Source organism: Acartia tonsa, chromosome 4 (assembly GCF_053477335.1).
Source record: "Acartia tonsa isolate MP-2025a chromosome 4, ASM5347733v1, whole genome shotgun sequence".
Lineage (NCBI taxonomy): Eukaryota > Metazoa > Arthropoda > Copepoda > Calanoida > Acartiidae > Acartia > Acartia tonsa.
In genome coordinates, this window is record NC_137263.1 from 53,492,789 (window position 1) to 53,517,649 (window position 24,861).

Consider the following 24,861-nt stretch of genomic DNA (forward strand, 5'->3'; position numbering starts at 1 on the left):
CTGTTCGTATTGCTATGGGGTAAGTTTGTTTTTCTTGACTGCTATTTAAGGTAGACTGATTTTTTGTTAAAGATAGAATACAATAGAGCATCCAGCATACATACAACTAACTTGGATCGTCGGTATGTCGATCATGACATATATATATATATAATATCTTATTAAATAAGTTTTGTGATTTTCAATTATTTATCATATCCCTCTTTCCCTCTCTTTTTTTTTCTTTTGCTTTCTCTCTTTTTTTTTGTGTCTGATAATCCATTTACAATTTTTTTATGCTTCACTACTTATGTTGTAATCCTTGTTAAACATAAAAAATAAGAATTTATTAACATAACTTATAATCATAAAATAATGTTAATTTTTATTAGCTTTTGGGTCAAGGGTATAATTATTTAACATTTTTAATTGATGAAAAATAATTTGTTGCTATTGCTGCGCGCTACTTATGTACATGACATGACTATATTGTTCTTGTTAAATTTTACAATATTGTTGAAAGACGCCGCAATGCAAAGTAATAAATCTATCAAAACATGTCACTAAAACATAAACTTTAGAGTTTTTATGCTACTTTATAATTCATTTTGTCTGTCTGTTCGTATTGCTATGGGGTAAGTTTGTTTTTCTTGACTGCTATTTAAGGTAGACTGATTTTTTGTTAAAGATAGAATACAATAGAGCATCCAGCATACATACAACTAACTTGGATCGTCGGTATGTCGATCATGACATATATATATATATAATATCTTATTAAATAAGTTTTGTGATTTTCAATTATTTATCATATCCCTCTTTCCCTCTCTTTTTTTTTCTTTTGCTTTCTCTCTTTTTTTTTGTGTCTGATAATCCATTTACAATTTTTTTATGCTTCACTACTTATGTTGTAATCCTTGTTAAACATAAAAAATAAGAATTTATTAACATAACTTATAATCATAAAATAATGTTAATTTTTATTAGCTTTTGGGTCAAGGGTATTTATTCCGGGAGGATGGGGACATTGGGCTCTTTATTACACTGGTCCCCAAAGTCTTATATTAACGTTTTCTTATTCGCTGGCCTAACAACTTTGGGGCCTTTAAATAACAGTAATTCGATTGGTTGGTTTATTGAGTTGAGTGTTCAAACGTTTCAACTACTAATATATAGAAGGGTTGATTTTGTGTATCATTATTGGGGATATACATCAATTCATTGGCCAGTGTCTTGTCCCTTCAGGGCAACTGAAGAAAAATTAAGCTTTTTCAAAATTAAGATTATCATAGTTGAGACAAATTGTATTTTTGTCCATTAAATATTGGTACAAAAACATGCTATAATTGTAATGAATACGAAAAAAAAATATAATAAAGTTATAACATTTTTCCCAATAGTGAAAAATGTAATATTTTCAGTTTAAAATTTTGTTATTTTAAAATTTTAACAGTTACTGAAAGATTTATACATGTTGACAATTTTATAACTATAATAATTTTTTTAAAAATAATTCATTGTATATATACCATACATTTTATCTAACATAAACATTGAGTCATCGTAAATCATTATTTTTAGATCATAAATAAGTTAATTTTAACAATTTTTTTTATTTTTTTTTGTAAAAAAAATCACGAAACCTTTGTTATAGTTAGCGCGATGAATAGAATTACGTATACATTACACAAAGGCTCGATTTTTGATTCCGTGCCGGTACATTCTGCACCTGTGTGTGCGTATGAGGCCGTGCCGGTACAACTGCCTGTCCCACACACACACGCACACTTAGGCAGTTTGGACGGATAATAACAAGTTGAATTGAATGAAAATAATGTATAGGCCAGTTATTATCCGACTACCAACGAATTAACACAAAAGTAAAATATACACAGTACATAAGTGAACATGTTGCCGACAAACACAATGATTAAAACGTCCTCGGCGGCCGACACAACCTCCAGAACCTTCCAATATAGGAAGATTGTGAAGCCGATGCTGGAGCGTAAGCGTCGTGCCCGCATCAATGCCTGCCTGGATGAGCTGAAGGATCTGATGGTTTATGCTCTGCAGGCTGAGGGCGAGAGCATCTCTAAACTGGAGAAAGCTGATGTATTGGAGCTGACAGTGAGACATCTGAGAAAGTTGAAGAGGCAGCAAATGCTGGTGCAGAATCCTGGACTAGACCTGGACAGATTCCATGCTGGATACACAGCCTGTGCTACAGAAGTAAGCAAATGCCTGGCGGCCACAGGAGTCGATGTTAAAGTTGGTTCAAACCTTATGTCACATCTTGGACACAAGCTCAACACAATTGAAACCTGCAGGGTTAGCCCCCTCAGAGTCAGAGTACCTGGCTCCCCGCCGGGCTCTGACTGTGGATACTCCTCTGGACGCGACAGCTCCCCCTCACCTTCATCAACTACTACAGCAGTATCACCCAAATCATTCTCCACCTCATCATATATGTCATCAACATCAATAAAAACCGAAGATTCCGGCCTTTGGAGGCCATTTTAATTTTCATTATGAAAAAAAACTTTTGTAAAAATTATTCATTAACAATAATCTGTGATAACATAAGTTTATAAAAAAAAATATTAATTTTGTATGAGTTTTATAATACTTTTATATATTTTATAAATAATTGAAGTTTTATTTTAGTTTTTGTTTTTGGTTAGCTAGAAAATGGAATTTTTTATATCGAATTTTTATGAAATTGGATATAAACTAAAAGACCGCGTACCAACTAAAGATAATCTAAAACCACCCAAAATATTGAATATAGAAATAGAATGGCCTAAAACCATCTCTGTTTTAATTGGTGCAATGCATTGCAATGGTAAGCGTTGAACGGACAAACAAAAACAAAAAAAAATAAATCCTTGATATGAAAACTTGAGCTAATTTACTTAATGTTAATGAAAATGAAATAACAACAAAAGAATAGTAAATATCTATCTATTCTATTGTATAACTATAAAGTAATAAGTTTTTTTTGTCTATCGAAGGATCTCGTATTACATAAAGTAGTAAAGTTTTTTTTGTCTGATGCTTAAGTTTTCAATTACTATTGAACTCATTTGGGGAAGCTTCACATAGGTCATGGGATGATTTCAGGCTATCTTAATATTTATTGAGATGGCTTTAGGGTATATTTTATCTGCGTTTTCTTGCCCTTAAATGGAATGGGCGCATCCGCAAGTATACGAAAGAGTACATGAAAAAAAATCAGGGTATGGAAGCGGCTTCCTCAGTTTTAAACCTGCTTGTGAGCAGAAAAAGAAATTTTTGAAAGAAGGATTGTCTACTAAAGAGACAGTTTTATACATCCAGCTAAATTTTATAGTGATAAAATGACGATTTCACTGAGGCTTACACGCGGCTTACGCGCGGCTTCCGATCCCTGAAAAAAAATAAGTTCACAATTAAAGCTAGGCGTACAATTGTATAAAAATTTTAATCCCATGATTTTAAAAGTCACTATTTTCCTTTTAAAGAAAACTTAGTTAGAGGGGTGATTCTCACTACCCCCGCCTCCTCTCCTAATAAAAGAAAATATTTTTGGAAGTGAACTAAAAAACATGAAGCAGTAATTTTTAAAAAAAGACTCTAGATATATTTATAATGTATTTTTACCAAATAATAAATTTTGATGATGGGGAAGAAACTAGTTTCAAATAACTCGTAAAAAGTTTGTTATTGAAGAATACGGTTGTTTAGGGTTTTCATTTTTGAGTTATTCACACAAGAGGTTTCGGGATTTGTATGATTTGACAAAAATTTCCAGAATATTCTTGTAGTTTATGTTTTTTTTGTTGCTAAGCCTCTCTATAAATTTAAATGTCTGTACTACCATTTGTTCGTCCGTGTTAAAGAAACGACTGCTGCCCAAGATAGATAGCTGATTCAATAATCATTCAGATTGTAATTTACTTGGTCAGTCGGTTGGCCAAACATGATCAATAAATATTTCATTTTTTTGTTAAAAAAACTTGTCTTTTTTTTCAAAAAGGTGTGTTTATATATTTGTGCTTTTCACTCGAGATCAAAAAAACCTGTTGATCAATTTTAAGATGGTATCAAGAACGAAATATTATATGAAAGTGAAGCTAAATATGATACGAAGCAAAATAACCAGAGAGAGAGAGGGAACAATGGGCTGTTTATTATACTAGTCCCCAAAGTTTTATAATAATGTTTTCTTATTCGTTGGCTTAACAACTTTGGAATTTTCGTGAATTTTGATTGGTTGATTAATTATGTTGAGTATTCAAACGTTTCAACAACTAATTTCAATCTACAGAAGGGGTATCATCCTTGTGGATGTACATCAATTTATCGGGCATTGTCTTATCTCTTTAGATCCCTGATAATTTTTGTATTGACAACAATTACAGTATATTGCGATACCAAAAAGATATATATTGAACAAATGAAAATCGGACGGACGGACCTAAATGTAAAAAGTCTCGCTTTTGAAAAAGCCTGTTGATAAATTTAAAGATGAAAAAAATACGTTACACAAACACAAATAAATACAATATCTTTTTCTTCAATACAATACAGGGACCTTAGGGGATAAGACAATGGTCGATAAATTTATATACACCCCAAATGATGATAAACACAATTACCCCTTCTGTAAATTTAAAAGCATTTTTAGATTTTTAAAACTACTATAATTATGTCACATAGAGTGATTTATTGACAAAATTTTTTTATAAATAATTTATACTATAATGTTGTTTTTATTTTTTTTTATTGATAAAAAATACTTACTCTCTCGATAATATCATATAACTATCTTTATAATTGTTGTTGGTGCGTTACATAAGGATTTGAAAGCAATTTTTCAAATCCTGTTTCCTTATCCCTGAACCCCTAATATCACAAATAGAATTTTTTTTTTCTTGAGTAGCTCAATAACAACAATCACGGGCCGACAAATAGAAAACATTTTTTACACTTTTCTTTTTTTATAGAAAACTAGGACGAAGCCCATTTTGTTCCGAATTTGTATCACTTTTGAAAAGTGCGACTCCAGTTACGTCATATTTTTCTTTCCCGAAAAAGGGAAGGGGGAAAGAAAAAAGGGAAGGGGGGAAGAAAAAAGAGATGAGAGAAAAGGGGGTTTTCCCCATCTCTTTTGAAGAGATTTTCTTCCCCCCTTCCCTTTTTCGGGAAAGAAAAATATGACGTAACTAGAGTCGCACTTTTCAAAAGTGATACAAATTCGGAACAAAATGGGCTTCGTCGAAAACTAGCGCCTGCGCTCCTTACATATATGTAGGAGATGTTTATTGAAAGGGGATGGGTGGGCAGAAAAATATCATAATACCACCCCAGTGATTAAAACTAAAAATAAATAGCCTAAAACCAATTGAGGACCTATATGAAGATTCAATACAATGGAGAACTAAATCGGTCCCAGTGACCATCCCACCCCCCTTTCTCACCAAAAAAAGCATGTGCTAACACTATTTAACATTGTTCTAGAGATATTAATGTACAAAAATGATAGTATAGCTTAATATATCACGTATTTAAAATGTACTGGTATTTTCACCTGTGGAAAATTTAAAGACAGAGAAGTTCCTGAAGTTCATTTAAGTTTTTGCTGAGGTTTATAAGTGCAGATAAGGCAAACTGACTTTCATTAATATTAATCTATAGATAAAATTTTAATAATATTAGCACAACTACTAAAATATGTTTAACATAATACCTATTATGTATCAAATAAAAAAAATCACGAATAAAGTGATAAAAATAATATTAAAAAAAAACAATTTAGCCATTTTTCCCCCCTACCATCTTTTTAAAAATCAAAAAGAAAACAATTGGGGGGGGGGGGGGAGGTTGTTCGTTTGTGAGTTGGTTTCTTTTTATCTGGTTAGGTTAGGTTATATTGAGTACAGAATAGCCACGGAGGGTTAAGTCAAAAGTCAAAGGAAAAAACCTACTCACCTCTAATTTTAAAAATATAAAAAAAACAATCCATTTATTTATGAAACAACTGAAAATATAAAAAAAATCAGTTTACTGAACATAATTTTGAAATTTTTTCCTTTATTTGACCAACATCATATTTTGTTATATAATATAATACGAGTAAATAAAGAAAAATATTGATTATTGCTTTTTCTATTATCTTCTTTGCTTCCTCTCTATTTTTCTTTATATATTTTTTTATCTATAAGTTGAGTAGTAGGTATTATATTATTAAATTCCTTAAATGGATATAGAATACACGAGGATATTATGACAGAATTAAAAATTGTCGTCAGTTTAGGATGCTAACATGGACATCATTAATTGGTAAGTTTGTGCATCCAGTAGGAGGGGAGGGGTTGGGGTAAAGGGGGTTGATGGGGGATAGTGTTATTTTAGCCAGCTCAAGTTTCACTTTATTAGATTACATGAAGATGTGGTGTAGGATCCAAGGTTTAATAAATCCATTAATCCTTATGATTATATTGACCGACTCGCTACTGAGCACTTCTTACTTCCTTATACAAAAAAATCACGCATGAACGGAAAAAGCCTAAAAACTATCCTTAATTATAAAAAATACATTAAGAAATGATGGTGTGTTGAAAAAAATTTTTTTTTCCAACAATTGAAAGAGATTTTTATATTTTTCTTATCGTCTATGGTGAAGCCATGGCTGCCAACACAAAAATGTTAAAACCGTATTTTTGTTCTCATTTCAACAATTTCCAGAGTTGACATGAGATTCATACCTTAAACTTTTCCTTTAAACTTGCTTGGCAATCGAAAACCTTTAAATCAACATATTTATTAATGTGTAGGAGTACAGCTCTTCACAAGTCATTTTTACCTGGAGGTCGATTGTGGAAAAACCCCTGCCTAATATCAAATTTTTTTTTCATAAATGGAATAGTCTATACTTGGGTAAAATATGGTATCAATTCTAGATTGGAGACGTTATTCTAACTAGTTCTATAACTGAATAATCTTTTTCTAAAAATCTAGCTTCCTTTCTTTGCACTTCTTTGTACTTTTTTTTCTTGTCAAAATGATAAAATGATTTAACAAATAGCTGTTTAGGCCTTCCTAAACGAAGATCCAATGATTGTGATGAATATAAGCTCCATGATATGCTTCACAGCTCAATATGTATAAGGTATAGTAAATATTACAAATCTTAAACGGCAACCATGATTTTACATCAATTTCTTTTTGATCTTAAGAGCTTTGCTTTAATGAATATTGTCATCCTTTTAACTTTTAACAGTCGTGCGCCTTGCCGTACCTTAATTGGTTGGGGGGGGGGGGGGGCGTTCAAGGCTCCCCCCCCCTATTATCTCAGTTCATTAGAGTTAGAGGGGTAATTTTTGTTGTGCAAGTCCCCTGTTTGATAATGAATTTTCGACCTTTTATAAGTCAAAGTCAATTTTAGCTTCCTTCACCCTTTTATTTAACAACCTTTGTTTTTAGGTCCTTTTTTACTTAAAAATTTCAAACGGCTGTAATTTTCTTATTTTTGAAGCTAGAAGAACATTTTTTTCTAGGAAATTTTTCTTTATGTAAAATTTTATATTAGAAATATCAAAACATAATTTTCAGCGGTCGCAGCTGTATTTTGCAGCTGCCAGCCGCCGCAGTCGGTGGTCGGCGGAAACGGCGGCGGATCTTTATGAAATTTTAATACGTTAGACATGTAAGAAAAGACTAAGTTTAAAATTTGACGTCTCTAAGTCAAAAATTGCGGCCACAGGAGTTTTTTAAAGATTTAAAGACCTGGAGGATCAGGACCTGCAGGATCATACCGTTCAACGCCCCCCCCCCCCCCCCCAACCGTTAAGGGTTAAATAAAAATTAACAATGTATTATTTTTTTAGTAGCAATGTCTGTCCGTCTTTTAGAGACAAAAAGAGGTAAACATCATTTTCTCAGCTCCTATAAAAGATAGAAGGCTGAAACTTCTCGTAAACATTCAATCAATATGGAGCATAATTAAGTATAAAACATCCATAGCAGTCGGACTGCTGTTAAGCCGCTTATATTTTTCACAACTAATTTTCTCAATGTATTATTTCTTTTAGTAGCAAAGCTGCTCTAAAATTTGAAATGTCCATCTGTTAGTCCGTCTGTTAGAGACAAAACAGGGATGGGGGGGGGGGGGTGGAATCGTGATTTTTCAGCTCCTGTAAAAGATAGAAGGCTGAAAATTCTTGTAGCTATTCACATAAATATGGAGCATAATTAAGTAGAACACATCTGTAGCGGTCAGACTGCTCTTTTTTTTCTTTCTTGTGATAACAGATAATCAGCTCTATAACTCACTTTGTCCGTTTGTCTATTTCAGAATAGATTTTGTGCTTTTAAAATAAGGGGAAGGGGGTTGTACACTTTCACAGTAACAGTGCGCTCTGAGGCCCATATTCAAGATAGAGCTCTGAATTATAATACAATGGGTCAGTCTATAAATATTCTGCAAAACTTTTAATTTGGCGGTTTGGCGGCTGACCACTGGTGCAATTATTCAGCTAAACTTGTAAAATTGAACATGCAATCTTGTTTTTTTTGGGGGGGGGGTTTGTTTTGGTTAATTATGAGAAAATATATCAACAGTAACAAAAAACTGTTGAGCTGCAAACTACCAGCCGCTGGCTGTGGCTATTATTAAACATTACAATAATTTTTGCAGCTCAGCAGTTTTTCGTTACTGTTGATATATTTTCTCATAATTAACTAAAACACACCCTATGGTTTAAACAAAATTAATTTTCAAGTAGCTTCGCTACTGTAAAGTTGTTTTCATGCATAATGTATTTTTTTGTGTCCCATTTATGTAGGTTTAACAGGAAGGGATAGTTCATCTGCCAAGAGGTAATAAGGGAAGATTTAGCCAAACTCCCTGGATATCCTTTTCTATCTATATTACCTCATATATTTAAGACTATTTGTTAAAACATTTTATCATTTTAAAAAGAAAAAAAAGTACAAAGAAGTGTAAAGAAAGAAAGCTAAATTTTTGGAAACAGATTAATCAGTTATAGAACTAGTTTGAATAACGTCTCCAATCTAGAATTTATACCATATTTTACCCAAGTATAGACTATTCCATTTATGAAAAAAAAATTTGATATTAGGCAGGGGTTTTTCCACAATCGACCTCCAGGTAAAAATGACTTGTGAAGAGCTGTACTCCTACACATTAATAAATGTGTTGATTTAAAGGTTTTCGATTTTCAAGCAAGTTTAAAGGAAGAGATTAAGGTATTACTCATGTTTTAACTCTGAAAATTGTGCGTTTTAGAACAAAATTAGTATCTCCTCTTCAATGTGTTAAAATTGATGGCGTTGCTAAAGTCAAAACGAAAAAAAATAATTTTGTATTATTTAATGACTAAATGAATTTTTTTTTGAAAGACTATCAATTGTTTATGTATGTTTAATTATTTAGGATGGATTTTAGGCATTAAAAAAAATTTCGTGAGTTCTATAATATTCCAGTCAATTTTGTCTCTACTATAAAAGGGAAGCTCAATCTTTGACAGGGATACGTATATTGAAAAATAAATTTAACCCAATTTGTGCTGATATTCAGGGATCTAAAGGTATAAGACAATAGCCAATAAATTGATATACATTCTCAATGATGATACACAAAATTACCATTTCTGTGGTTGAAGCGTTTTTATCCACAACTTAATGAACCAACCATTCACAAATCAATAAAGGTCCCCAAAGTTGCTAAGCTAACACATAAGAACCTTATCATAAAACTTTGGGGACTTGTGTTATAAACAGCCCACTGTTCCCAACCTTCCTGGCTGATATTATATTAACACAAAATCTATAGAGGGTGGGGAAATTGGAATGTAAATTATATTGCTACCCAAAAGTTTTATTTGTAGGCATAAAACTATTGGTACTTTGATTGATTGATTCTACACAAGCAGTGCTAACCAACAATTTAATCTATAGAAAGGGTGATTTTGTGTATCACCATGGTTAATTTTATTTTTTTTGCATCCATTGTGTTTTCCCTTAAATCACAGAGTCTCTAAAGAAACCATGTGTATCTTATTTTTAGTTTACGAGCGCTACGCCCCTAGAAGTCTCCAGGGGTCCTTGAGGAGGAGGTCGACTTTCAATTGTAGTTTTAAAATGAAAATGTTAAAAAAAATTATTTAGGGGGGACATTTTTTGGGAGGGTGGTGGTACCCTCGCAAAAAAAAGTTATAAACCTTCCCAGGACTTAAGAGAAGCTACCCTGTAAAGAAGAACCATATTGGTTCAGTGGTTATTGTAAATCCTTCTCTACAGACAAAAAAGCTTAGTACTTTATAAAATAGGATAGGAAAAATTTAGGACTTTGTACTAATTAAAAAACAAAAGAGGTTTCACTGTAAGTAATTCTGTAAAATTTACTTTTCAGAAAGACTATTTCTTTCTTGGAGCACAATGACCGTTCGGCTACTATGAACTAAACAAAGAGATGAACATAGCGACACATTGTAATCCTATTATTAATAGAAGCTACGCAAATCAGTGAGATAATTAGGTGGACTTGTATTTGCCTGTGTGTATTATATTATGAATACTATATTGCAAAGGATAAGACAATGGACGATAAATTGATGTACGTACATACCCAATGATGAATAACAAATTTAATCCCGAGATGGCTAAGTATACAAGTATTTTCTTGTATGTTTTTTTGTTAAATATTCTTTTTTTTCAGGGATCTTTAGGGATAAGAAAATGAACGAAAAATTTATCTACAGTCCCAATGATTATAAACGTCACCGTCTTAGATATAAAAGTTATTGGTGGAAAAGTTTAGATATTTCTAGTTTGGTTCAACCAATCAAGATTTAATAAAAGTTATACGAAAACAGTTATTAAAATTTTGGGTGCCAGTGTAATTTACTGTTTTTGTCCCTTCCTTCCATGTTTTTTTTTGTTGGTTATTTATAGTTCACTAGAGCATATTGAAACTATGTATTCGAAGGGATGGGTAGAAAAATAGCCAAAAACCTTAAGATAAATAATTTGAAAATAAAATATCCTAAAACCAATGGATAACACTATCATGCACAGTAAGGACTTAAAAACAAAGAACCATAGCTATTACGAACAAGAAAACAGTTTCATACACAAGCCCCATACTGTAGTAGCTACGTAATAATATCATTGTAATGTTCCGACATTTTATTATGTAAAAATATTTTATAAGCTTTTTATACATGATTTTTAATGGTGTTGCAATAATGGGAATAATTCTATTAATAATAAGTGTTCAGAAAATAATGTTAAAATATATATTCGCGAAAGTATTTGTTTTATCAATTTAAGGCTTTAGCAATATTTTCATTATAATAAATTACTAAATAACAAGGATGACAACATCCATAAAAGCACAGCTCTATGATGAAAGGTAGAACAAACGAACATTAACACCTGTATAGTGTCAAAACTTTATAAGTAGAATATTAATTTATATTAATATTTATTGCAAAATTATTCTATGTTGTACCTAAATATAATAGGAATCATTCTAACATGACTATATTATTGTTTAGTAATATCAGTTACATACGTGAGGACGGATGTACAGACTCTAATTGCAGAAAAGCTTCAAGATTATTAATTCGCTATTACATATTTTGGCAGTTTTTAAAGAAATAATTTTGTGAGTAAATGGTCAAAAGTAGAGGAAGCGGAGGGAGGAAGGGGGGGGGATAAAATATGCAATAATTGTATTATGGATATTGTTTGCCGTGCTTCCAGATATACAAATGTCATTGTTGTATAACACTGACATAATTATACAAGCGCAGCAGGAGTCAATCCGCTACCATAGCCCCCCCCTCCCCTCCCAACAACATTTTTTTTCTTTATTTGATTTAATATTGTAGTTTTTTTATCTTTTTTTTAAAAGTTAAAATCTTCACTTTAAATAATTGTAAGTATTTTTTAACCAGGACATTTCACTTTAAATTATACTGATCAACAGAATTTTTGCTTTTCATTTGCTTAAAAACTTTTTATATTATATAAATTTGTGATTGGGTTTTAGAAACTAAGACAAATTGTGTCAAAAATGACCCATGTGACGTAATAAAATAAGGAAGATGAAAGGAGAAGTGGGAAAGGAAACCCCTAAAAAAGAGATAGATAATCCCCTGGATAATCCCTCATTTTTATTATGTCGCATGGATAAATTTTGACAAAATTTTAACACAATTCAATTTATATAAGAGGTAATCTGAATTTCAAAATACATCAATTTATCGTCTATTTATCCATTACGATCCCTGGAAATATATAACATTATATATTTTAATAAACATTTATCGCATCGTATTATAGACAGCTTTCCGTAAATATCAAAATTAAAAATTAAGACTAACACCAGTTTTGTTAGACTTGGGGAGCTCGGGCTAACAAAACTGGTATTATTTTATGAATTTTATATTCTAATATTAGTTGAAATTTGTCTAATACGAAGTTATACATGCTTTTACAGTATGGCTGAGAATCGGTTCTAATCCAGCGGATATTAATCGGTTTCGAAGCCACACTGGAAATGTTATCAACTGTATTTAATCTTACAATTAGTCTGACTCTGCAATATACTATATTTTATTTATTAGTAGTAGTAGCGAAGCTACTCTATAATTCACTTTGTCCGTCCGTCAGTCAGTCCGTCCGTAACGCTATGGGGGAAATGGGATTTACTCAGCTCCTATAAAAGATAGAATTCTGAAATTTTTTGACAACATTCCCATCATTAAGGAGTACAATTAACTATAAAACATCACTGGCGGTCGGACGGCTTTTTAGCAGGTTTTAGGCTATTTTTAAATTTTCCACATTTTCCCCCATATCTTTGGTGTTTATGGTCCGATTTTCAAAATTTTTTCAGTTAAAGATATCAAAATTAAATTTTCCGTCGTTTGGAGAAAACAACAATAACGGTCAGACTGCCTTTTTGCAGGTTTTTAGCTATTTTTACATTTTCCACCATATCTTTGGTGTTTATTAACCGATTTTCAAAATTTTTTCAGTTATAGATATCAAAATCAAATTTCCCGTCGTTTGAAGAAAACAACTATGAAGGTCAGACTGCCTTTTTGCAGGTTTTTGGCTATTTTATATTTTTTTTACATTTTCCCCCATATCTTTGGTGTTTTTAGTCCAATTTTCAAATTTTTTTCAGTTAAAGATGTCAAAATTAAATTTCCCGTCGTTTGAAGAAAACAACAATAATGGTCAGACTACCTTTTTGCAGGGTTTTGGCTATTTTTAAATTTTTTTCATTTTTCCCCATATCTTTGGTGTTTATGATCCGATTTTCAAATTTTTTTCTGTTTTAGATATCAAAATTAAATTTCCCGTTGTTTGAAGAAAACAACCATGACGGTCATTCCCATCCACGAAATTTTGTGCTTCGCTACTTATGGATGTTGTCATCCTTGTTATTATATAAATTCCAGTAGTTTCGCTTATGGTAACAAATGATGTTATATCAAAGATATAGGGATAGATCAATGGACAATAAATTGATGTACATCACCAATAATGATTAACAACATTATCCCCCTACTATAGACCAAACTTATTTTATGTATAAATTATTAAGTTTTGAAATGTTTAGATATGAATTTTAAAAAAACATTATGAAATTTTTGTTATTTCACATTAAGTGAATGTAAAGCATCGGAAGCCCACGCCCCCCCCCCCCCCCCCACCTAATTTTTTTAAATGATTTAAAAATAAGGGGAAAATATGCGGGGCATATTTCTGCGGTGCCGTAACCCTGCGGGGTTACCCAGTGCCCATATAACCTAACCTAACCCACAGTAATTATAAAACAAATAAAATCTTTCCTTAACTTTCGATTCATTACATAAAAAGCGGGTTTTCCAATCTTAACAAGGTACTGTGTATGACAAAAGAGAGAAATATTGAATTTTGATCCCATTGCCCTAACCTTAAATCCCTGATTATATATATACAGAATGGACATTCCTAACTTTTCACGGTCCAGCGAAACCAATCTGCTTTTATTTGTGTGTGTGTATGTTATCAAATAAATTAGATTTCTTAAATAGACGGTTAAACCAATGGATTTTTATTACTTGGATCATACACCAGATTATCATGTACTCTAATAAAATCAAAATTGTAGCTGGCTAAAATAACGACCCCCCCCCAAAAAAAACTCCTTTACTCCATCCCTTCCCCTCCTACTGGATGAAAGAACTGACCAATAAGTGATTTCTATATTTCCCCTGTAATAATATCCACGTATATACTATTGTTAAACTAATACAAAAAAAAATTAATTACTTTAACAGAGAAAAAAAAATATTTTACAACGGCAAAACAGTTTTTTTATGATAATTCCTTGCTTTAAATCTGTTGTGTATAGCAAACGTATATATAAAACTGTTAGACTATTAGATTTTATGTTTTTTTTAAGGAAGTTTCACTCTATATGTAAAACCTCCATTGCGAACATGCGTGTTAATTGCGGCGAGGTTAGTAAACAAAAGATGCTTATATTGCGTTTACTTGTTAGAGATTCTTGGCTACTAATAAATAAACAAGGATGACAACATCCATAAAAGCGAAGCACTGAAACGTTAGGACAAACGGACATTAACACTTGTATACTTTCAGAACTAAATAATCAGAATACAAATGTATAAGAATCGAAGCAAAATTGTAAGTAAATTTGTTGAAAAACTGCTTGATACAGGATAGTGTTTATGGACATACTTACATTTTTAGAACTTGATTATAGAGTTGCTTCTCTTATAACATTATCGACATGTTTAAAATGGACGTACGGACATTCCGGTAATAATTATAGAGTTGCTACGCTTTCTAAATCGTACCTAACTACTAAAGCAATCACCATGCAAAGTTTGATATCGATAGGACAATTCTAACGTGTCTAAATTAACGAAAAAAGCTTTCCGTTACGGACGGACGGACGTAAGAACGGACCGACCCTAATTATAGAAAAGCTTCGCTTTTAATATATTGCATAGTTGCACCGTATCTATATTATAGAAATTGGTAACGAACTTTTGGATAGATAGATAGGTAGATAAATATGCACAATAAAGATGATCAAAAGGTTGTTAGATAGATTAATACATATCTATTAGGTATAGATAGATAGATGCATTGAAAGATAGAAAGATAGCTATTTTAGTTGGTTAGATTTGACTGATAAAGTTTAGTTATATAGACAAATAGATAGATAGATGGATAGTTTAGTTAGATAGATAGATAGAAAGATTGAAGTATTGAATATAGGAAATATGATGTACTACAAAGGCCCGCTGGGGTCATAATCATCATTACCTATTACATAGATAGATAGATAGCCCGCTGGGGTCATAGAAATCATTACCTAATAGATAGATAGATAGATAGCCCGCTGGGGTCATAATAATCATTACCCAGCGGGAATATGGTCATACAGGTCAATTTGGGACATAAATATAAAATCAAGTCACTATAATATATCAATTAAGAGCAATTTTTGCACTACCCTCTCCCCCCTCCCCCTCAAAATGTTTTGTTTTATGAATATTTTTTTTGTATGTGATTTGGGCTAAAATATAAAAGAACCCATTCTCTGCAAAAGATTTTAGATTTTAACGAAGGAATATAAAGACATAGAAATTTTGAGAGTATATTTAGAAATGTTCTGTAATGGATTTATTATTACTTGGATCTTACACCAAATTATCTTGTACTCTAAAAAATTAAAAATCATAGTGGGCTAAAATAACAAAATCCCCTCCCCTCCTACTGTATGAATGAACTGACCATAAATGACAAGAGAAATAGCAACCTGAATTGATGACAATGTTTCCCTGTCTAGTATCAAATTATAATATTCTACATTTTTTGTTCGACCATTTATGAATTTCTTTTAAAATAAAAATAAGACTTTAAATTTTATGTAGGGAGAGATATGACAATAAAAGTTGAATTAATCTACTACACTTCTTTCCCCCCCAAATTATTTACCAACCACTTGAGTCAAAATTTGACCTCTGTTCATTTCAGGAGGGAGGGGACATTGGACAATAAATTACACTGGTACCCAAAGATTTATAACAATGTGATCTCATTTCTCAACTAAAAAAAACATTGGGTACTTTTTTTTCCAAACTGGTAGCGTTCAAACTTTTCAATTGAAAACTTTGGGTGATTTTGTTTAATATCATTGGGAATGAATATTGTCCATTGTCTTATCCCTTCAGGTCCCTTTGGTTTAGGTTACGAAGCCATTGCAAATTTGGAATGACCAAAACTAATTGTTTCACCTCCCACGCTCTTATTAACAGGGACAGGTTATCTCAAGATAAATTAGAATACTATACACTGTCCCCAGGAAGGAAGGTGAAAAGGGGTACCCGAATAATACTGGTCCCCAAAGTATTTAAATTTCATTCAAAACTTTGGGGACTTTTTATACAAACTAGCATTGTCTGAACTTAAAATTTTAATTTATCTATTCAGTATTTATGATAAACAAAGTTACCCTTTTTGTAGTTCGGAATTATTGGTGGATAAGTTTGGACACTTTTACTTTATAGGAATTTCCAAAAGATTCTAAGACAACAATTGAGAGATCACGATAAAAAACTTTGGGGACCAGTCAATGTCCCCTCCATTTCTGAATTTGACCCCTCCACAATTACGTTACTTACGATCTAATAATTTTGTGTGTGTTTGTTTGTGTGTATTTGTATGTGTTTGTGAATGTGTATGTTGTGTGTGTATGTGTATGTGTGTATGAGTGTGTGTGTGTAATAATGAAATAAATGGCGGTACTCTTTTGATTAAAGAGCATTTCACCTATTTCTCTCTCTCTCTCTCTTTCTCTCTCTTTCTCTCTCTCTCTCTCTCTCTCTCTCTCTCTCTCTCTCTCTCTCTCTCTCTCTCTCTCTCTCTCTCTTTCTCTCTCTCTCTTTCATTCTCTCCTCTTTCTTTACTTTCTCTACGGAGGAAGGGAATATTGGACTGTAATTTAAATTAGTACCCAAAGTTTTATCTAATTCGTTGGCTAAATAACTTTTGGTACTTTTATTGAATTTTGATTGGTTGGTTAAAACTAGCAGTGTTTTATACAATCTATTAAACAAACCATTAAACTTGAAAAGTACTTTTATGTATGAAATATATACTGCTGTACAAAATTGGACCTAGAATTTCCATATCCCCCTCTCGATCTGCAACACTATAATTCAGTAATTATTGTTATTTGATAAATATAATAATTAAATTTTGTTTTGAATGTATGAAAACTATTTGCTTAATTATACACTCTATTCAAGAAGTACAAATTAATCGTTTCAAACTAATTAAGATTGAAGTTTGCTCTTATAAATGAGTACTGGATTTATCAATACTTGGATCTTACACCATATAATAAAGTGAACCTTCTAGCGGGCTAAAATGATTATCTCAACCATCCCCCATTCCTACTACTGGGTGGACGACCCGACCAATTAATGACAGGGAAAATGGCAAGGTAATTGTCGACAATTTTCTCCTGTCATAATTTCCACGTATATTCTACATCAATTTAAAAATAAAAGAGTAATTTTTCTTCCATAGTCCTATCCCTTTGTATAAATCTAATCAGGTTTACTGATATCAGAGCGATATCAAATTAGGCTTGTTAGAATCGCTCTATTAATTTAAACTTTGATAACGATTTCTATAACAGCAAGGCATGTTTTAGAAAGTGTATCAACTCTATAATCATTAGAAATTCGGTGCATCTATTTTAATTTGCCCCATTTGATGCCAATGATGAAATAATCTTTTTTCAATTTTAGGTCGAAGCATCTTCATTTTGTCAATCTCGATTCTCCTAACTACAGTCAAAAAGATTTTTTGAAGCTACAATAAAAAGTGGGGTTAGACTTCTGATAAATTTTTTAATTGTCCTCCTTCATGATAAGACATATAGGCGTGCGGAAGGGGGATGTAGGGGTGTTAGCTACCCCCTTAATCTTCGATTGGCTAGATTTTCCTTTCCCCTTTTTATCTCTTCCAAGAGCACGCCCCCTGACAAAAACCCTGTGCACGCTCATAGCTAGGTACCATCTTGATTAGTAATTACACAATTTTGACCTCAATTATTTCTTTCATAGGTGTGTTATCATATCAACAAACCGATAAAATTTTCGAACGCTTTTAAAATCAGACTCTCGGGGCTAACAAAACTGGTATTAATCTTATAATTTTTTATTTTAATATTTACAGAAAGCAGTCTATACTCAGATACGATAAATAACTTCTACAGTATCTAATTGTAATATATTCTTTGGTAGTGTGATTAACAAGGTTATTAGCGTATTTGATTGCACAACCTTTGCTTTTTCATGGGTCATGGCAAATTATTACAGTTCATCATATTTGAAAATTTAGTAGCATGATTTGAAGAGGGGTTAAGGCTACTCAAAAAGTATTTTAATTTGAATATATTTTGAATTTAAAGAAGCCTCTATGATCACTCTTTTGGAGGGGAGGGTTGGGAAGGGGGGTGTTAACTCCCACCCCCCAAGTTCAATTCTAGTTTTTAAATAGTACTAAATTTGTTTTTTTTGTTTGGTCATTTTTTTTCTAGGGTCGATCTCTCTTTGGAGGGGTGTGGTAGCCTTCTTCAAGATGTTATAAACCTTTCCTGGACCTTCAAGAAGCTTCACTGTAAAGGAGAACATTGGTTCAGCCATTACCGATATCATAAGCTATAGACTGACAGACTTCCTTTTATTTTTATATGAGTAGCTACACCTTAAAAAAGCACTACCTCTGAAAGTCTGAATGGAAGGCTGCGTTTTGACCTTAAAAAGGTTAAAATAACTAGGGATCTAAAGGGATAAGACATTGGCCGATAAATAAATGTGCATCCCCAATGATTATATACAAAATTCTGTAGATTACAAAGATTTCAAAGCGGTTGAAACGTTTGAACAACCAACTTAATGAACCATCTAATTGAAATTCAATAAAAGTTCTCAACAGTTGTTAAGAAACGAATGATAAAAAGATATCATAAAACTTTGGGGACTAGTATTGCCTTAATGTCTCCTCCCTCCCTGTAAAATAAGTATTGAAATATAACATATTTTTCTCTTCATTAAGCAAAGATAAATGGTCACAACTTTTAACTTCAACAGGGACGAATATGTTCAATAGTAGTGAATATTCTTATATAAAACTAAGAGGATGACTGTCTGTGTGTCTGTCAGAGGATCTCAATAGCTGCTGGACTGATATGGTTCTCCTTTATAATGAAGTTTCTTATAAGTATAGGGAAGGTTTACAACTATTTTTAAGGAGGGCAGTACCACCAAAATTTTAAGAGAAATTATCTTTGGAAAAATAGTCCTTCCACCCCTTCCTTCCCTTGTGCCCCCCCCCCCCCCATGGAGATGCGATCCTCAATTTTCAAATTCTTTGAACGTACATATAAGACTTTTACAGAAATGCTTCGCATCCACAGCTATCTATCTATGCTTGATTTAAAGTCAACACTTTATAGAGCAGATTATGAATATTTGATTGACGCGTGCCCTGCAATTATCTAGTAGCAATCAGGTGCAAGACACAATTACTTTAGCTAGGCCCAAGGCATTATTTGTATCATTTTATGCATTCATAGGCCTATCTCTACCTATATGACACCATATATGGGTAACGCTAGCCTATTCATGGTAATTTGTATGTGATTTGCTAATAGTATATGTTTATTAAAGACATTATGTTTATTGTTAAAGTAATCATGTAAATAATCAGTACAAATATGTATGCCTACAACCATGCCTGATTTACGTCACATATTAACACACAGACATTTAATTGTACAGACAAACACTAAAATCCTGGTCCAAAGCTAATGTTATAGCATGTACCTCTTAAATTTAGTTAGTTATTTATTGACTCTCCTACCATCAACTTCTCTTTCTGGCTTTAAAAGGTAATGACTTAGTTGTTTGGCATGCATTGTAGTTTAGATTTAGGCCCCTTAGTACTTGGCATGAATTGAGCTTAGGCCTTATGTTAGAATTCTAACACTTAGCACAATTCACTGCTTGGGACTTAGGGCACATTTCTGTCCTACTCTACTTATAATTTTAACACTTATCCTGTAAATATTTTCATACTTAACTTATGCACTTGTAATATAAATACACTTTATAAAAACATTGTCCTTCCTTAATACTTAATATACTTATATAATTCTGATCGAATATCAAAACCAACCATTTATTCTTAGATTAAAGCAACATAATACTTCGCGTGGGTCTTTTGTTGAGCTTCCACCAGCTCAACCAAATTCGTATTATACTTGTGGGAATAGAGGGTTAAGCATTCTAAACAAACGAACCGACGATGAGAATGTCTATGTGTATTGCAGTAACAGTAGGTTTTTAGTAGTACTCATAGAAGAGCGGTCTCCATACCTAAGTTTGGACAAACGCCCCATTCGCACACACAATGGTGCAACTTACCGGTTGTATCTTAGAAAAATTTTACTTCATAAATTTTTTTTTCTTTTTTTTCCTTACCGTACCCGAACCGCCTAAGGCAGGTATTTTTACCAAAATCGAATAATTGTAGTTATGGCAAAATCGGATTTTCCAAAACCTGTGAAACTATTTGAGAGCAAGGTTAGGACTATGAGGCGTTTGAAGAGATAGGGACTGAAAGGCACGACACAAATGCAATTGAGAGCCTCGTGTACGAGCAGTTGCACTAGCTGACACTCTAGAGGCCCTAGAGAATGCTAGCATATTTGTGGCCATTGGTCGCCGCCCTATAAGGACACTCGCACTGGTTGACACTCTAGAGGCCCTAGAGAATACCAGCACACCGGCACCTCCATGTCCGCCTCTTTTTAGTAAAACACTTGGGTTGGAATAATCTATGATCGAGCTATGTACAAAACTTTGATTTTCGGACTTAGTCAGATTTTTGAAATTTAGGAGTTGTGCTAGGTGGCGGAGTATTTTTTACTTATTCGGAAATTCTCTAAGTGTTGAAATACTTGAATCTTTGATACTTAAACCAGAACTTATTAAGAATCAAGCATGGAGTAACTTTTCATTTATAAGCTATCAAAATACTATTTGTAAAGGACCATTTTGAACTGTCTTATTAAATGAAAACTTAGGAGCAAATCTTATAGAACACGGGAAACGCTGTTAGTTGGGATACATATTGTCTTTGGAGCCATGTTTCTGAAACAATATGCCGAAAGCAGTTAGTACTCTTGAGTCGTAGTAAAGGGCCAAAAGATTATTACAAACTTGTAGCATTTATACTCAAGTTAAATTGTACTAATACTTTGGTACCGTTAGAACCGATTTTCTGAGATTTGCACTTACTTATACATGCCTAGGCCTTATATTCCTAATGTAATTCTGATTTATATGCGGATGTATCAAAATAACTATTTCCTCCAAAATTTTGAGTTAAACAAAATATTTCAAAGTCTCAAAGATATTCTCAACATCGATCGGTTGGAACGATATAAGTGTAAACAAATTACTTTATGCAATCAGCAATAATTCCAGAGATTTCCTGATGCTCTGAGCAAAATATTCCACTTTTTGGACTTAGCACCGTTCTATTTCTTTTGTTACAGAGAGAATTTTGAATTTCTGGACTTATAGTAATTTTTATGAAATTGTGAACTTGGTTGAAAATTTACCAAAATTTGGACTTGTAATAATTGCAATTTTTCCAACTAGATTAACAAATTTCATTTTCCACACTTAAGAGAAAATTTTGTTTTAGAGTAATTCTGTCTTAGCCAAAATATTCCAATTATGGACTTAGAGAGATTCTATTTCTTTTGGTGAAGGATAATTCTAACACTCTAATACTTTATGACTTTAAAATCCTTAACTTAGCGAGATTTGCACTTAGTCAAAATACTCCAATAGTGGACTTAGAGTGATTCTATTTCTTTTGACTTAAGGGCAATCTCTAAAGTAGCTTTGTGAATGAACTGTTAGGAAATTTCATCTTGGACAAAATATTCCACGTCTGGACTTAGAGTGATTCTATTTCTTTTGTCCCAGGATAAATTCACTAATTTTGTACTTAGCATAATTTCATTGAAAAGTTTTTGGACTTAGTCAAAATTCACTATTTTTGTACTTAGCATAATTTCATTGAAAAATCTTTTGGACTTAGTCAAAATTCATTAATTTTGTACTTAGCATAATTTCATTGAAAAGTTTTTGGACTTAGTCAAAATTCACTAATTTTGTACTTAGCATAATTTCATTGAAAAGTTTTGGACTTGGTCAAAATTCACTAATTTTGTACTTAGCATAATTTCATCGAAAAAAAATTTTTTTTTGGACTTAGTCAAAATTTTATTTGACTTTTGTACTTAGAGTAATTTCATTAGAAACTTTTTGGACTTAGTCAAAATTTTCCAACTTTGGACTTAGAGTGATTTTATTTTATTTTGACTTAGAAAGTTTTTAATTCAATCTCAACTTAGAAATTTTTTTTGCACGCTCTTCATAAACACATAAATAAATACAATAAACAGTTCACTCAACAATAAGTAGGACATGAAAACTAGATTTTTACTTGCTTTGCTAATGCTAAAATTTCTATTTCATGTGCCGCCAGAATTTAACAGACAACTTGAGAAGAGTTATAAACCATCAATCATTAGTGATAGTGAATATTAGTGATTTAAAAGTATAGTCAACAACCTAAGCCCTATATGTAATTAAAAAGCACACTTATAAGAGACAAAGTTCTAGTAACCAAACGCAGCAAAAGGTTGCAGCAGCCTATCTTGGGAGTCTTGGGACGTCTCTAAAAGAAGTAGCAAAGTAATATTGGAAGTACTCTACTGTCTTTATAAAAATCCGGATTAAAACAAAGAAAGAAAAATTTTCTTTTTATACCCTTGAGAAAATTTAATTTTACTTAGGATTATTAGCATAAAGACTATAACCAAGTAAAATAAAGTGTGTACATATAGTTCATAATCTTTATAAGCTAAAATTGTTACCTTTTAGATAAAAATAAAAAAAAAAGGTGCACTAATTCAGCTAATTTGATTTTCAATAATATTTGACCAAGCAATAACACCAACCTTGTAGTCTACCTTAAAGAGTTTGATTGACAACTTCCAGCGTATAGATTGATCACCTTGCGTAGGATATCACACTTCAGTAAGACACATAGAATATTGTGTTCTCACTAATTAAGTGGAGCACATCCGGTCTATAATAACCTTGAAAACAAACTGATTATATTCATATATATATAGGACAATCTAAATTGAGTCTCAATAATATAGTTATAAGGATTGAAATCACAAGTGAAGCCCCATAATAATTCGCGAATAATACTTAGTAGGATTGGTAGGCATACCCTAATACAACTATAAGTATTGGGTGCGAGATCTTTGATATTCAGGCAAAACTGTTGCAATACTATTAGAATATAGACGATCCTTTGGGAGTGAACCTTAGTAAGTTATATTCATAAAGCCTTACAGGAATAAGCAGATTGTAAGCTACATATCCTTAGAGTGGAGTAAGAATTCAACAAGGATTATAAATTGCTGTTTTTCTCAACAATAACATTTGCTAGGAAAGGTCGACGCCTAAGCAAATAACAGTTAATTTGTGATAGTATATTAGCATACCCAAATTAACTTCGCTGCAAACCTTAACATTCTATTTAACTTTATAGCTAATTTGAATAGCTAAACAGCCCACATTAGCTTTATAGGCAAATATAGAATAAATCTAAGTAGAAGTGTTTCTACAGTTGAGCTTAATTAAGGATAAGAGTGCATTAGCGCACACTCCAGAATAAGATTTAAAGCTCACTCGCAAGCATTCACGACATAGAAACAACTGTAGGTGAAGTAGACAATACATACTCATCTATATTTAACAATTTTAAAAGAAAAATTTGTTATTGTAAACAATTTTTGATTGTTTTAACTTTAGGCGCATTATTTAGTTTCTTCTTGTACCTTTGCTATTTAAATCCTAACATAGTACAACATCTCATAAGCTTCTTTAAAGAACTCATAGAAAGTTTAAAAGCTTTAAGCTAGCTGTAATGCCATTATTTAATAAAAGTAAGAGAGATGACAACGCTGAAAAGGCGAACACTCCACGTCGAGGACGCTCGACGACGCCTGGAAGAAGAACTCCGTCAGCTGATGCAGCTACTGCAGGAGATGATACACGAAGGGAGGAACCAATGCCCAACCAGGAGGAACCAGAACAGAATGGTGAGAGAACCAAGACGCCAGAACCAGACACGGAATCTGTAAGATCCATACCTATGCGCGAGGACTCACCAGACGCATTGATCAGAGATCGATATGTTAGAGCAACACTATCAGATCCTCTGGGAAATTTCCTGTTCCCACAATTCCTGGATACCATAAGACTTTGTAACCCCAACATACGTGTGGACTCAGAAATGATGAGGAACTTCTGTACCAACTACACACAGAGTATGAGGGAATACAAAGAGGAACAAAGACGTGAAGTTGAGTTAGAAGCACAGCGTATTGTACACGAGGAGAATGACAAACGCACTCAACAACACTTCAGTAACTTCACTAACCAAACTGGAATTAAACCACCAAGCAGCTATGCAAGCAAGAGCACCCTAAGCAACGATCAAAAGCTTAAGTTAGCCAATGGAACCTTCCCTCTCAAGCATTGCTTCAAAGGAGACGGCAAACCACCCTACATTACTGATTATCTATCAGAAATGAACACCGCTCAGGAGTTATGTAACCTCTCAAGATCAGAATTTGAGACCTTTATGCTTAGAACCACAACTGGCGAAGCA

At 32.5% G+C, this 24,861-nt stretch overlaps 1 pseudogene across 1 annotated transcript; it reads left to right on the forward strand.

The window, feature by feature from the left end:
• The first annotated feature begins 1,821 nt into the window (after window positions 1-1,821).
• LOC145317784 (enhancer of split mbeta protein pseudogene) lies at window positions 1,822-2,635 on the forward strand (annotated as a pseudogene). The gene has a single exon (XR_013879106.1). The product of XR_013879106.1 is annotated as an enhancer of split mbeta protein pseudogene (transcript).
• Window positions 2,636-24,861: the final 22,226 nt, after the last annotated feature.